The 15,502-nt window shown below is 42.4% G+C and overlaps 1 long non-coding RNA gene across 1 annotated transcript; it reads right to left on the bottom strand.

Annotated features, from left to right (window-relative positions):
• Positions 1–241: 241 nt before the first annotated feature.
• On the bottom strand, positions 242–14,147 carry LOC128662477 (uncharacterized). Its single transcript, XR_008402788.1, has 3 exons — positions 14,042–14,147; positions 6,270–6,408; positions 242–1,129 (listed from the first exon to the last, which is right to left on the bottom strand). It is a non-coding gene; the product is annotated as an uncharacterized LOC128662477 (long non-coding RNA).
• Between the last annotated feature and the right edge of the window lie 1,355 nt (positions 14,148–15,502).

The following is a 15,502-nucleotide window of genomic DNA, read 5'->3' as shown; positions in this document are numbered from 1 at the left end:
AATAAAGGAGCTTTCTGCATAAAGTATCTTATTCTTCATGAATGAAAGTCCCCTTTATTTGTTTCAATAGTCAATCCTAGTGTTTCATTTTTAAGACTATAATGGCCCTTTAATCTATTGGAAGACTTCAGAACAATGTCCCATTAAACACATGGTTAAAAGAAATGTCTATTTGCAAACCTGGCATAGATACACATATAAAGGTTGCTTGCTCCCATTTACTGAATACAAGACACATAGGTAGGATATTTGGTTTATTGAGTTATTTTCCAGCAACAAGATTTGAGCACATATAAGTTCACATCGTAGTTTTCAGATAAACCTCGTAATACCAAACAGAGAACTGTAAAGAGACAGTTAAATTAAGCTGCACTGGTTGCCAATGAGGTTATGGTCACATATTGCATATTTCATTGTGTAAATAAAGTTAGGGCATTTTACAAACAATTTCTGAAACTTTCAAGTTCTTGTATTACCCAATTCTAGCAACCCACACACTAGTCAGCTGAGCAGACAAAGAATAGTTTGGGTGTACGGATGGAAGACGATCTATTCTATTTAAACTAAGCACGTAGTGACCTCTATACATTACATTCTCACGTCTCTCTGCAAATGCAGCTTTTTACTAGAAGGTAAACTGTATTTTGCATTTCTAATAATTAGGCACATGGCTAAGTAAGATACAGAGCTTCTTGCTAATTTACAGAGAAGGTATATTAATCAGCAATTGTCTGCCAGAGGGCTGTAATGCCTGTATACTGCAGACCACTCTGGGATGGGGGGGTTACACACTGAGATACCTGAGAAATAAGTGGGTTGTTAACATTGGGTGTAATTTTCTGATTATATACGGCATCATCATATAAAGATATAGTAACGAAATACATCTGTACACCAAGGTATAGCCTAACAAAGCTGTCGGCATTGCTATAAAGTTCTTATAAAGCGCGTGTGCTCATATCAGAAGCATCTTGTGGTTAAACAATTGTAGTGACGTGGCAATTGGCGGTTTCATCCAAAAATAGGGCACTAAACACATCATTGAAAAATGTAGGGTGATATTTACAGGCTCGTGCACAGTCTGGGTTGAAGTTAACCTCCAGGATTTGTGGCTGCATCACCCGTTGACCTGAAATTAGATACCAAAAAGTTGTAAGTTATAAAAAAAAAATAGAACTTGTGGCAATTTAGAGACTAAGTAGTGAAGGAATAAATAGTAATGGCGAAACGCGTCACACTATCACGCTCCTGTGAGTATAAGCACCTCTTTTGCTGTCATGCTATCTTGTACTGTTCTTAAATGGTATGTATTCATTAACATAGAAACATAGATTTTGACAGCAGATAAGAGTTCGTAATAAGTTCGTAGGATAGCCTTATGCTTATCCCAGGCATTTTTAAAGCCCCCCCCCACACTATTTGTCATTACTATCTCTAGTGGAAGATTATTCCATGAATCAATCACCCTTTCTATGAAGAAGTGCTTCCTCAAATTACTCCTGAATCTATTACCCTTCAGCTTGAGATTATGACCCCTTGCTCTTGAATTTTTCTTTTTTATGAAGTCTCGGCTTTACTAAGTCCTTTAATATACTTGAAAGTTGCTATCATATTTCTTTCCCTTCTCTACTACTATACATATTAAGGGTCACTGAGTCTCTCCTGGTAAGTTTTATTTCTTAAGACAATGTAGCATTTAGTATCTTCCTTTGCACAGATTCCAGTTTGTTTATATCCTTCTGAAGCTATGGCCTCCAGAACTGCACACAATACTCAAGATGAAGCCAAAATAATGATCTGTACAGTGGCATACGACCCTTACTATTTCTGCTGCAAATATCTCTACCAATACATCCAAGCCTACTATTGGCCTTACTCGCTGCAATACTATATTGTTTGCTAAATTTTAAATAATGTGAAATAATAAATTCCCAAGTCCTGTTCCTTGTTTGTAACAATCAGTAAAGTGTCATTGAGTCTCTAATTAACATTTGGAGTTTTCTTCCCTAAATGCATAATTTTGCACTTTGCAGTTTTAAATTTTAGATCCCAGTCATTTGTCCAATCCTCCAATTTTTTTATATCACTTCTCATTTTGTCCACTCTCCTGGAAAATTTACTCTATTACAAATTTTTGTATGATCTGCGAACAGACATACTTTCCCCTGTAGCCCTTTGCTGATATCTCTGATAAAACAGGCCCCAGAACTGACCCCTGAGGAACACCAATAGTAACAGCCCCCTCTGCTGAATGTACTCCATTTACTAAGACACTGTGTTTTCTGTCCTTAAGCCAGCATTCTACCCAGTTCACAATTTTTTTGTCTAGACCAAGGAGAAACCGTTTGTGAATAGGTTTGTTGTGTGGGACGGTGTCAAATGCATTGCAGAAACCTAGAAATGCTACATCAACTGCTCCACCCTGGTCTAATACATTTGTTACATAATCAAATACGTTAATTAGATTTATCTGACATGCTGATTTTGGTCCTCTAAATTGTTTGTCTTTATGTAAGTCATAATTCTTTCTTTTAAGAGACTTTCAATTAATTTCTCTACTACTGAAGTTAAACTAACTGGCCTGTAATTACCAGATTCTTCCCTACTGCCCTTTTTTATGAAGAGGTACTACATTCATTATTCTCCAATCATCCCGGACAAGTCCTGTTAAAAGTGACTGATTAAACTGATAAGTTAATGGGACAGCTGCTAGAGATCGAAGTTCCTTTAAAACCCTTGTCAAGACCTACTGACTTTTTTACATTTATTCAAGCAAGATTCCTAGACGCTAGTGAGGATGCAGAGGGAACTCATTGTAAATCATTTTTGGAATTCATTGAGCAGCGCTTCACCTATCCTTACGAGCTTATCATTAGTGGGTGTTCCTACCATTAACATATACAGTTGCCTTAAAGGGACAGAACAATCAAAATTAAAGTTCTGTGATTCAGACAGAGCATGCAAGTTTTACACTGAATATCATATGTGTTTGTTCTTTTGGTATCCTTTGTTAAAGAGTACACCTAGGAAGGCTGGTAGGAGTTTAGGAGCATGCACATGTCTTTAGCAACTATGTTTAACATTGATATTAACACTATCGCAAACAATGCTGCTAGATGGCTAACTCTGCATGCTCCTGAGCTCACCTTGGGCCTGATTAAAAAATTACTGGCACAAAATCTCTGGGGAATTTTTTTAACTTTATATGAAAACTAGGCGATAAGCCTGTCCAGAGGGCAGTCTATGTTTAAAAAATCCAAACCCCCAAGTTAATTTTACTAAAAATAAAAAATGTAAAATTACAGAAAAAAATAAACAAAGAAATCCAAAATAAAAAAAAATTAAACCTAAACTAATACCCCTATAAAAATACCCCCCCCCAAATAAAAACAACACCTAATCTTATAATAAACTACCTATAGCCCTTAAAAGGGCCTTTTGTAAGGCACTTCTCTAAGTTCACAGCTCTTTTACTTACAAAAATTACCAATTACCCCCTAACAGTAAACCCCCCCACACAATCAGCTCTTTTACAGCCCATTAAATCCCTAATCTTAAAAAATAAAATAATATCCTAAAACTAAGCCCCAAATAGGTACTCACCGTTCCTGAAGTCCGGCGGAGGTCTTCTTCCAAGCGGCTCCGTCGTCTTCTATCTTCATCCTGTGCGAAGGTGGTGCGGAGCAGTCTTCCCCGATGCGCAGATCCGGAGCCACGGTTTTCAGCGGCGTGGAGGCTCCTCTTCATCCGATCTCCGGCATACACTTAAAATTGAATGCAAGGTACAGCATTCAATTTGGGGTAACTTGCATTCCTAATGGCTGAAATTTTGAAATCAGCCAATAGGATTAGAGCTACTGAAATCCTATTGGCTGTTCAAAACAGCCAATAAGATTCCAGTAGCTCTCATCCTATTGGCTGATTTCAAATTTTCAGCCAATAGGAATTCAAGGTACCCCAATAAATATGGGGTAGCTTGCATTCACTCTTCAGTGTGCAACAGATGACCGCATGAAGAGGAGCCTCCACGCCGCTGAGGACTGCCGCCACTGAAGACCGCCGCTGAGGATCCGTGCATCGGGGAAGCCAGCTCCGTACCTCCGCTCCAGATGAAGATAGAAGATGATGGAGCCGCCTGGAAGAAGACCTTCTCCGCCGGACTTCAGGAACGGTGAGTACCTGTTTGGGGCTTAGTTTTAGAATTTTTTAAAAAAATTTTTTTTATTTTTAAGATTAGGGATTTAATGGGCTGTAAATGAGCTGAATGCCCTTTTAAGGGCAGCAAAAGAGCTGAATGCCCTTTTAAAGGGCAATGCCCATACAAATGCCCCTTTAGGGGCAAAGGGTAGTTTAGGTTTTTTTTAGTGTCTGTTTTTTTTATTTTGGGGGGTTTGGTGGGGCGTGGGTTTTTTACTGTTAGGGGGGACTTAGTATTTTTTTAAATGTAAAAGAGCTGTTTAACTTAGGGCAATGCCCTACAAAATGCCCTTTTAATGGCTATTAGTAGTTTAGTTTAGGGGTGTTTTTATTTTGGGGGGGCTTTTTTATTTTTATAGGGATTAGGTTTAATTTTTTTTATTTTTGATCATTTTGTAATTTTAGATTTTTTTTGTAATTTAAAGTTTTATTTAAGTGTAACTTAGTATTAGGGTTAATTTAGGGGGTGTTAGGTTAGGGGGCTTAGTAATTAAATTAGTTATTTGCTTTGTGGGGGTTGGTGGTTTAGGAGTTAATAGGTTAATTAGGTTTATTGCGATGTGGGGGTTTGTCGGTTTAGGGGTTAATATTTTAATCATGTAATTTGCGGATTAGGGGTTAATTACTTTATTATTTTGCGATGTTGGCGGTTTCGGTGTTTGTTAATAGTTTGTGCGGGAGGTTAGGTTTTTTTGTTATACTTTGTGCAGGTGTTTTTTTTTTTTTTTATTTCTTGCGGGTGGTTATGTATTTTTTTGTTGTTTCGTGCGGTTGCGTGTTTTTTGTTGTTGTTTTTTTTAAGGCTTCGTTTGCCTACTCTGCATCCAGGTAGATTCCGAAAACGCTGCAATGAATTCTTTCACCAGCCTGTCATTTTCAGAATTCTCCGGGATGCAGCTTAAAGGACCAGTCAACATATTAGATTTGCATAATCAACAAATGCAAGATAACAAGACAATGCAATAGCACTTAGTCTGAACTTCAAATAAGTAGTAGATTTTTTTATAACAAATTTCAAAGTTATGTATATTTCCACTCCCCTTGTACCATGTGATAGCAATCAGCCAATCACAAATGCATATACGTATAGTTTGTGAATTCTTGCACATGCTCAGTAGGATCTGGTGACTCAAAAAGTGTAAATATAAAAGACTGTGCACATTTTTTTTAATGGAAGTAAATTGGAAAGTTGTTTAAAATTACATGCTGTATCTGAATCATGAAAATTTAATTTAACTTGAGTGTCCCTTTAATCTAAAATACTTTAAAAGGAACCTCACAGTAATGACGAGACTTATTAGTTATTCACGCCAGAAAAGAGATCATCGGGCCCTTAGTATTACTCTTTAAGGAAGGATACCTACAGAACTCTGTACAATTAATAACAGAGTCCATTGGAAATTGTCCTGTACTGTCTAAACCATTTAAGTTTATTGTGACTTTACTGTGCCTTTAAGTGCTCAATAAAACTAAAGCATCAAACTTATTTCTAAGAGGTCAAAACAATTACAACCTCCACATCAGAAGCCGATTGAAAATTAGTAAATGTTTGTAATTGTAGAATATTTGCATATCTGTTTTGTTATAGTAAAATATTCTCACTGGACAGAGAAAGAGGCACCTCAGTAACCTTGCAGACAGAATGATGCGCTGATTGGGGGGTCACCTTAACGACAACAAAGTAAGCCAAATTCATATTCAAATCCTACCTCTTTGTTATTTATTCAAATTCATTTGTTCTGTAACAATATGAAGGAGGTTTTGTAATGCCAGTATTCTCGTCAGAGGAATTCGCTCTATTCGTTGAGAATTGAATGGTTACAAGATAGATGCGGCTCCACTGATTTAAAGGAGCTCAGCTTGCAACTCACGTTTTTTTAATCTAAACCAATGAAGTATTTAGTATTTTTACATAGCGATGATCATTAAGGTTCTTTTGTTTGCCTTTGGGTGCATCTAGTGTGTTGTTTTTGTAGCAGATCAAGAGAATGACTGAGTAAGGCATTATGGCTTGTTAGGTTCAGAAGACCTTAAATACTCAGATAAAAACAGAAGGGAATAAAACACATTACCGTCACTGTTGGTGGCCCATTTAAGCATCAAGTCAATGGCATAAATTGCACGCGAAGACTGGTAATCACAGATACCGTAAGGGGCTGGTTTAGATGATGCTACTTGGAAGAGTTCAGTAAAGCTCTTGAACAATTCAGCCTGAAAATAGAACAAAAACATTTCAATAGGAGACTGGCAAAACAAACCTGGTCATTTATCTCTGTAATAGAACATTGTACTCTGACATAAAATTAATTTTCTATATATGAAAAGCATATATATCTGCAATCTGGTGCTGCATTGCAAATCATCTGTATACAAAATACATTATTTGTCCGGCCAGGGACATAGCCCTTAAAAAGCCTCTTGAGTGTGTGTTATCTCCTTTGCTGAGGGCAGTTGGAGTCGGATATAACCGTGTAGCATGTTGCAGGTTTAGTTTCTGGATCTTGCAGGATGCACTTCAGCTTCTTTGAGTCACAGAAAAAAATAAAAACTGTTTTATAAGTTAAAATGACATTAAACTAAGAAGTTAATCCCTCAGAAAACGATTGATACTACACACTATTTTTTTCTTTTAACGTATTGCAAGAAAGTTTACTGGCTTAACTCTTGGGGGAGGAGTCTAAAACAGCTCCTGAAGGCTATGTTAGCAATCTGCTAGTCGCACAGTGGTACCACGCACTGATAGCCCCGCACAGCAAGCTACACAGTCAATTAGCAGAAGTATTGCCAGGCACATATAAGGAGAGCACTCACATTACCATCATACAGCCTTGGATCGCAGACTATGGGGTGGGCAGTTAGACAGCTGATTGCTTGTATGGCCCCCTAGTAAAAAAGTGTGCCGTGGGGTGTGCCATTGAGAGCTGTGAGGGTACTATGTGGTCTGACTCTAGATGGGATTTTATTTTGGGACAAAAAAAAGCACAATAATTACAGGCACTAGACTGAGTTTTACACCCATGGATATATACAGTGTGTGTCTGCTTATTATTACAAAATAATGTCAGCCGGTTTGTTTAATAGCCTGTTTAATCAATTATAATTAAACTCAGCAGAATCAGTGCTAATCCACTCGTAGCCCTTGGTTTGTTTTAGGGATACGTTCCTGAAGGAAATGTGTAAAAGGAACATACTTTCAAACTACATGTCAAAGGAAAGTCATTATGTGATACTCCTCTCAAAATTGACATAAATAGATAGTCATGTGATCAGGGGGCAGTCTGCAGAGGCTTAGATACTGGGTAATCACAGAGGTAAAAAGTGGAGCGGCGCTTATCGTTACAGCATTAAAAAGGATAAAAAAAATCAGAAGATCAGGATATTACCAATATGATGAATGAAAGTCTCACTATTTTTTTTAATTCTATCATATGACTTGAGCAAATACGCTCAAGTTTACATTCATTTTAACTATTATCTATCCTTGTGCAAAGTCCATAATCAGATTTAAAAAAAGAGAGCTTTGTGCCCTTTAATATAAAATAAATGTTTGACATTTCACATTTAAATCCAGTAAATAAGAATTAGGGTGTGGTCATTGTTATTTCAGAACTATTATTGTCACTTCACCTTTGACTTAGAGAAATTTTATCCAGCTCGGAATCATCTATACAAGAGAGTTTCTGAAACATTTTTAAAGGCAACAATCTACGGGATTAAAGATCTTGCTAGTTAAATATAGCACTCAATTAAAAGCAGAATGTGCTACTTTGTGCGGATAAAAAAAATGTACCATAGCTAAAGCTTATTGTACAACACATCTCCCAGGCAGGCAGACACCCGCAGCACACATCACCCAGGCAGACACCCGCCGCACACATCACCCAGGCAGACACCTGCAGCACACATCACCCAGGCAGGCAGACACCCGCAGCACACATCTCCCAGGCAGGCAGACACCCGCAGCACACATCACCCAGGCAGGCAGACACCCGAAGCACACATCTCCCAGGCAGGCAGACACCCGCAGCACACATCACCCAGGCAGGCAGACACCCGCAGCACACATCACCCAGGCAGGCAGACACCCGCAGCACACATCACCCAGGCAGGCAGACACCCGCAGCACACATCACCCAGGCAGACACCCGCAGCACACATCTCCCAGGCAGGCAGACACCCGCAGCACACATCACCCAGGCAGACACCCGCAGCACACATCAACTAGGCAGGCAGACACCCGCAGCACACATCAACCAGGCAGGCAGACACCCGCAGCACACATCAACCAGGCAGGCAGACACCCGCAGCACACATCAACCAGGCAGGCAGACAACTGCAGCACACATCACCCGGGCAGGCAGATGCCCACAGCACACAACTCACAGGCAGGCAGATACCCGCAGCATACATCTCCCAGGCAGGCAGATACCCGCAGCACACATCACCCAGATACCTGCAACACACATCGCCCAGGCAGATACCTGCAGCACACTTCGCCCAAGCAGATTCTTGCAGCAAACATCGCCCAGGCAGATACCTGCAGCACACATGGCCCAGGCAGATACCTGCAGCACACATGGCCCAGGCAGATACCTGCAGCACACATGGCCCAGGCAGATACCTGCAGCACACATGGCCCAGGCAGATACCTGCAGCACACATGGCCCAGGCAGATACCTGCAGCACACATCGCCCAGGCAGATACCTGCAGCACACATGGCCCAGGCAGATACCTGCAGCACACATGGCCCAGGCAGATACCTGCAGCACACATGGCCCAGGCAGATACCTGCAGCACACATGGCCCAGGCAGATACCTGCAGCACACATGGCCCAGGCAGATACCTGCAGCACACATTGCCCAGGCAGATACCTGCAGCACACATGGCCCAGGCAGATACCTGCAGCACACATGGCCCAGGCAGATACCTGCAGCACACATGGCCCAGGCAGATACCTGCAGCACACATGGCCCAGGCAGATACCTGCAGCACACATGGCCCAGGCAGATACCTGCAGCACACATGGCCCAGGCAGATACCTGCAGCACACATGGCCCAGGCAGATACCTGCAGCACACATGGCCCAGGCAGATACCTGCAGCACACATGGCCCAGGCAGATACCTGCAGCACACATGGCCCAGACAGATACCTGCAGCACACATGGCCCAGGCAGATACCTGCAGCACACATGGCCCAGGCAGATACCTGCAGCACACATGGCCCAGGCAGATACCTGCAGCACACATGGCCCAGGCAGATACCTGCAGCACACATTGCCCAGGCTGATACCTGCAGCACACATGGCCCAGGCAGATACCTGCAGCACACATAGCCCAGGCTGATACCTGCAGCACACATGGCCCAGGCAGATACCTGCAGCACACATTGCCCAGGCTGATACCTGCAGCACACATGGCCCAGGCAGATACCTGCAGCACACATTGCCCAGGCTGATACCTGCAGCACACATGGCCCAGGCAGATACCTGCAGCACACATGGCCCAGGCTGATACCTGCAGCACACATGGCCCAGGCAGATACCTGCAGCACACATGGCCCAGGCAGATACCTGCAGCACACATGGCCCAGGCAGATACCTGCAGCACACATGGCCCAGGCAGATACCTGCAGCACACATGGCCCAGGCAGATACCTGCAGCACACATGGCCCAGGCAGATACCTGCAGCACACATGGCCCAGGCAGATACCTGCAGCACACATGGCCCAGGCAGATACCTGCAGCACACATGGCCCAGGCAGATACCTGCAGCACACATTGCCCAGGCAGATACCTGCAGCACACATGGCCCAGACAGATACCTGCAGCACACATCGCCCTAGCAGATACTTGCAGCAAACATCGCCCAGGCAGATACCTGCAGCACACATCGCCCAGGCAGATACCTGCAGCACACATGGCCCAGGCAGATACCTGCAGCACACATCGCTCAGGCAGATACCCGCAGCACACATGGCCCAGACAGATACCTGCAGCACACATGGCCCAGGCAGATACCTGCAGCACACATCGCTCAGGCAGATACCTGCAGCACACATGGCCCAGGCAGATACCTGCAGCACACATAGCCCAGGCAGATACCTGCAGCACACATGGCCCAGACAGATACCTGCAGCACACATTGCCCAGGCAGATACCTGCAGCACACATGGCCCAGGCAGATACCTGCAGCACACATAGCCCAGGCAGATACCTGCAGCACACATGGCCCAGACAGATACCTGCAGCACACATTGCCCAGGCAGATACCTGCAGCACACATGGCCCAGGCAGATACCTGCAGCAAACATGGCTCAGGCAGATACCTGCAGCACACATGGCCCAGACAGATACCTGCAGCACACATGGCCCAGGCAGATACCTGCAGCACACATGGCCCAGGCAGATACCTGCAGCACACATGGCCCAGGCAGATACCTGCAGCACACATGGCCCAGGCTGATACCTGCAGCACACATGGCCCAGGCAGATACCTGCAGCACACATGGCCCAGGCAGATACCTGCAGCACACATCGCTCAGGCAGATACCTGCAGCACACATGGCCCAGGCAGATACCTGCAGCACACATGGCCCAGGCAGATACCTGCAGCACACATGGCCCAGGCAGATACCTGCAGCACACATGGCCCAGGCAGATACCTGCAGCACACATGGCCCAGGCTGATACCTGCAGCACACATAGCCCAGGCTGATACCTGCAGCACACATGGCCCAGACAGATTCCTGCAGCACACATGGCCCAGGCAGATACCTGCAGCACACATGGCTCAGGCAGATACCTGCAGCACACATGGCCCAGGCAGATACCTGCAGCACACATTGCCCAGGCAGATACCTGCAGCACACATTGCCCAGGCAGATACCTGCAGCAAACATGGCTCAGGCAGATACCTGCAGCACACATGGCCCAGACAGATACCTGCAGCACACATGGCCCAGGCAGATACCTGCAGCACACATGGCCCAGGCAGATACCTGCAGCACACATGGCCCAGGCAGATACCTGCAGCACACATGGCCCAGGCAGATACCTGCAGCACACATGGCCCAGGCAGATACCTGCAGCACACATCGCTCAGGCAGGCAGATACCCGCAGAATACATTACCACTTTTGTCAGAATCTATTTTTTGTACACTTTATTAGGACGTTATCAAAAGAATACAGCAAAATATTACAAAATGTACATTCTCTTCAATGGAGCAAATATGCATTTTCATGACCTATTTCCAGCCCTGTTAATATGATCTCACCGGTTCTGCATACTGAAACCTCTGTGCTATTACATTTGAGTGGTATTATTTGCCTTTGAGCAGGTTATTGGATTTATGAAAGAAAAATACGTTAGTAGCGCCCTCTTGTGTTTTCTTTACATATTACGTTGACTACCAGACATAACTAAACAGAATATTGTCTTTCCTCTCTCCAGAGCAGTTTTCTCATTTTAACCCTATACGGACGCCGGCTGGTGAAGTTCTGTATTTTCATACTGTGCGCCGCTATCTTAAAGCTCCTATATTTCTGCACCCTCAGACTTAAGTGGTGAAAATTCACAGATCACTGCTGGTGGCTTTTTCACAGATGTACTTTGTGCTTCTGGTTCGCACACACAATACAGAGTGGGAGTTTGCATTTCTGCCGTTTACATAAGCGCACAACGCGGCTGAAAAAAAGCCGGCTTTGCACTCATCTGTGAGCAGTCAGCACATCTGTCACATTGCGCAATAGGATGGTGAACTTTACCCTGTGCCCAATGGTGCTGGTTAGAATGGATCAAATTATATAAAATAATTGCACATCATGAATTAATTTTATTGGTTAAGAAAAACAAACTTGTGCTCAAGCGCATCAGTCAGTTATTTTTAAATTATCTGTTAAAAGTTTCTGGCAATTTAGCTGCATATTTTTTTCAATGAACCCCTCTGAAAATCTTTGTTTTGAAACTGCTGTGATACGTCCAAGGTTTACTAGATTTAGTTATTTTAGCAAAAGTGTTTTTCCCCCAAATCAGCAACTAGTATTGACTGGAACAACTTTAACATGGGAAACAAGATTTAAAGGGATAGAACGGTCAAAAACTAAATGTGCATGGGTACATTTCAATTTGAAATAGAAGCATTTTTGTAATATACTTCTAGTAAAAGTTACTGTTTTTCTGCAGCATACGCACATATCCTGAGGGCTCGTGCACCAGTATTCAGGCACTGCACTTTCTCAGAGAGTCAGCAGTGACACAAATGACATCTTCAGAAGCAATACACACCACTGATTCTCTGGGCAGGCATAGTGTTTAAATATTGGTGCACGGCCCTCACGGGATATGTGCGTATGCTGCAGAAAAATAGGAATAACTTTTACAAGAATCATTTTTGCTAATGGTATAAGTATATTGAAGAAAAAATGCTTATATTTAAAATTCATTTTTGACTTTTCTATCCCTATAATCTCCCTCTACCACTTCCAAATTCTCATTAACATGTGACAGAGATCCAATGAAAGTAACAGTGGTGCACTTATTGTTCATGCTGCTCTAGGGACTGCAGGCACGTGCACATCTGTCAGCCTAACACTTTTAGCTCAGATTTGCCTCCTACATTTCTCACAACTGGAGGTCAGTGACAAGTTGGGGTAATGCTTCCCCAGTAATCAGTGGTCAGTTGGTTGGGGAGCATATGTGTGAGTACTAGCCTTTAAAAATGTGTTGCACCCCCAAATCCTGCTGCCATAGGCACAGCCCTAGTTGGTGTAGACCAAAATGCACTTCTGAAGTGACAGGTCACAGCAAGATAACTGCTGCTGCTGTACAAATACAAATGAAGAGTAATCAGTAAAGTGATTACTAAGCAACTTAAAGGGACATTGGACTTAACTATGTAATTGACATGCATGGCACACAGCTACATATAGCAGATACACTTTTAGGTTTTTTACAATCTGTTCTGCAGCTGCCACATCAGATCCTCCTCCGAATTTAGTTTTTTACATTTCACACTCCGGATGATACATCCAGAAGTTGTATAGCAGGAACGGACCCAGCTCCAACAGGATCTCAGTGGTGTCCCGTTACTGGAGGGAGCTATGGGGTCGCTGTGTGTTGTACTACGGAGAGTATTTAACCCCTGCACAGCTGGCCTGTTACATCCCTGTCTGACTGCTGTCAGCTCATACATCCTATTAACCCTCTCAGTAATGAAAACCTAAGGCTTCTGTAGTGCTAGAAGTGAGCAGTATGAGCAGGGAGGTCCCCTCTATACTGGTACCCATCAGCGGCACTGTATGTCTCTCTCTATAGATAGAGGCACCACTGCTCAGACCTTTAGTTCAGTATGAGTCTGAATGTCAGCACCAGAGGTAACTTGCTATAACACACATCTATATGGGATGCTTTCTTTCTTTACCATGTCACGGAATAAGCGTATGGCATAACCCGTACAGATATAGCAATATACATTTACACTCCAGCGACAGATCTTGTTGAATCTTCCTGACAGAGTAAAGTAGCTGAAAATACAACCCCCCTGCTCTTCTAACAAGGCTTTAGTTAAAGGGACATTAAACACATTTCATGCACCTCCCCTTAATTATGGGTGCTGCCCCTTTGGAACTTAGGTTTTACCGCAGGTATCCGAAGGAGAGTTACTGCACATGTGCAAATACATCAGCACTGGAATGTAATGAAAGATGGAATCCCACATGGCAGAACCTCAAAACTATGCTTATATAATGTATTTAGAGTTTAACGTCCCTTTAATCTTGACTAGCGGCTCACAAACTTATGCTTAAATAGGAATACAACAAACCCATTAAACAGCAGGTTACCTGTATAACGCTCCAGGGATAGTCTGGGTATTGCTTTTCAAACAAAGTAATAAACTCGTGACAATGAATCTAAAATGAAAAAAACACAAACATTATGGTAAAACAGAACAATAATCTCAGATCCGTACTTCTCATGTTCTGATGAGGGAGCACATTTTATAAAAGGGACATTTCAGCCACATGGATGCATTCCAGTTTTGAATAGAAGCATTTTTTTAATATAGATGTATTAGCAAAACTGCTCCTAATAAAAGCTATAGCTGTTTCAAATGTGTATTTAAAGGGACATGAACCCCAAAATATTTATTTCATGATTCAGATAGATAACACAATTGTAAACAACATTCAAATGTACTTCTATTTTCTAATTTGGTTAATTCTTTAGATATTCTTTGTTGAAGAAATAGCAATGCACATGAGTGAGCCAATCACACAAAGCATCTATGTGCAGCCACCAATGAGCAGCAACGGAGCATATTTAGATATGCTTTTCAACAAAGGATATAAAGAGAACAAAGGAAATTAGATACTAGAAGTAAATTGGAAAGTTGTTTAAAATTGCTCCTCTTTCTAAACCATGAAAGAAAAAATTTGGATTTCATGTCCCTTTAAGAATAATAAAACTGTTGTACAGTGAGCAGGATGTGATGTATTTACTAATTATAATGACAGCAAATATCTTGCAATACATTAACAGTGGGGGATTAACTGATCTGTGCACCACTTAAAGAAGCCAGACTGGTTACTGTAGCAGACCTAGCAAGCTGTGCTCATTAAAAGGGACATGAAATCCAAATGTAGGTTTTAAAACAACTTTCCAATTTACGTATATTATCAAATTTGCTTCATTCTCTGGCTATTCTTTGTTGAAGGAGCAGCTATGCGCTACTGGGAGCTAGATGGAGGGAACCAATGACAAGGGGCAAATATATGTAGCCACCAATCAGCAACTAGCTCCCAGTACTGCATTGCTGCTCCTGAGCTTACATAACTATGTTTTTCATCAAAAGATTCCAAGAGAATTTAGCAAATTAAGTAATAGAAGTAAACTAGAAAGTTGTTTAAAATTGTATGCTCTACCAATACCATGAAAGTTTCATTTTGACTTGACTGCCCCAAAATCACTATTGTTTTGCGGTTTGTTAAAATAATCTCCTCTGGAGCTAAATTGAGACAGATATGTGACAGGGTTAGGCTTGTAAAGCCTGTCACGGGCCCTCCCATTTGTCAGAATGGGAAAACTCTTAAATTACAGGAAAACAGGGCAAAATAAATTAATTATGTGTAGTAAAACAACTTTGCAAAAACAAAATTGATGCTTACGTGATAAATTTCTTTCTTTCTTGACACGGTGAGTCCACGGATCTTCATTAATTACTGTTGGGAATATCACTTCTGGCCAGCAGGAGGAGGCAAAGAGCACTACAGCAAAGCTGTTAAGTACTGTATCACTTCCCTTCC

This window comes from Bombina bombina, chromosome 6 (genome assembly GCF_027579735.1).
Source record: "Bombina bombina isolate aBomBom1 chromosome 6, aBomBom1.pri, whole genome shotgun sequence".
NCBI lineage: Eukaryota > Metazoa > Chordata > Amphibia > Anura > Bombinatoridae > Bombina > Bombina bombina.
The sequence above is the reverse complement of the archived record's forward strand: the minus strand, read 5'-3'. Positions and strand labels throughout refer to the sequence as shown.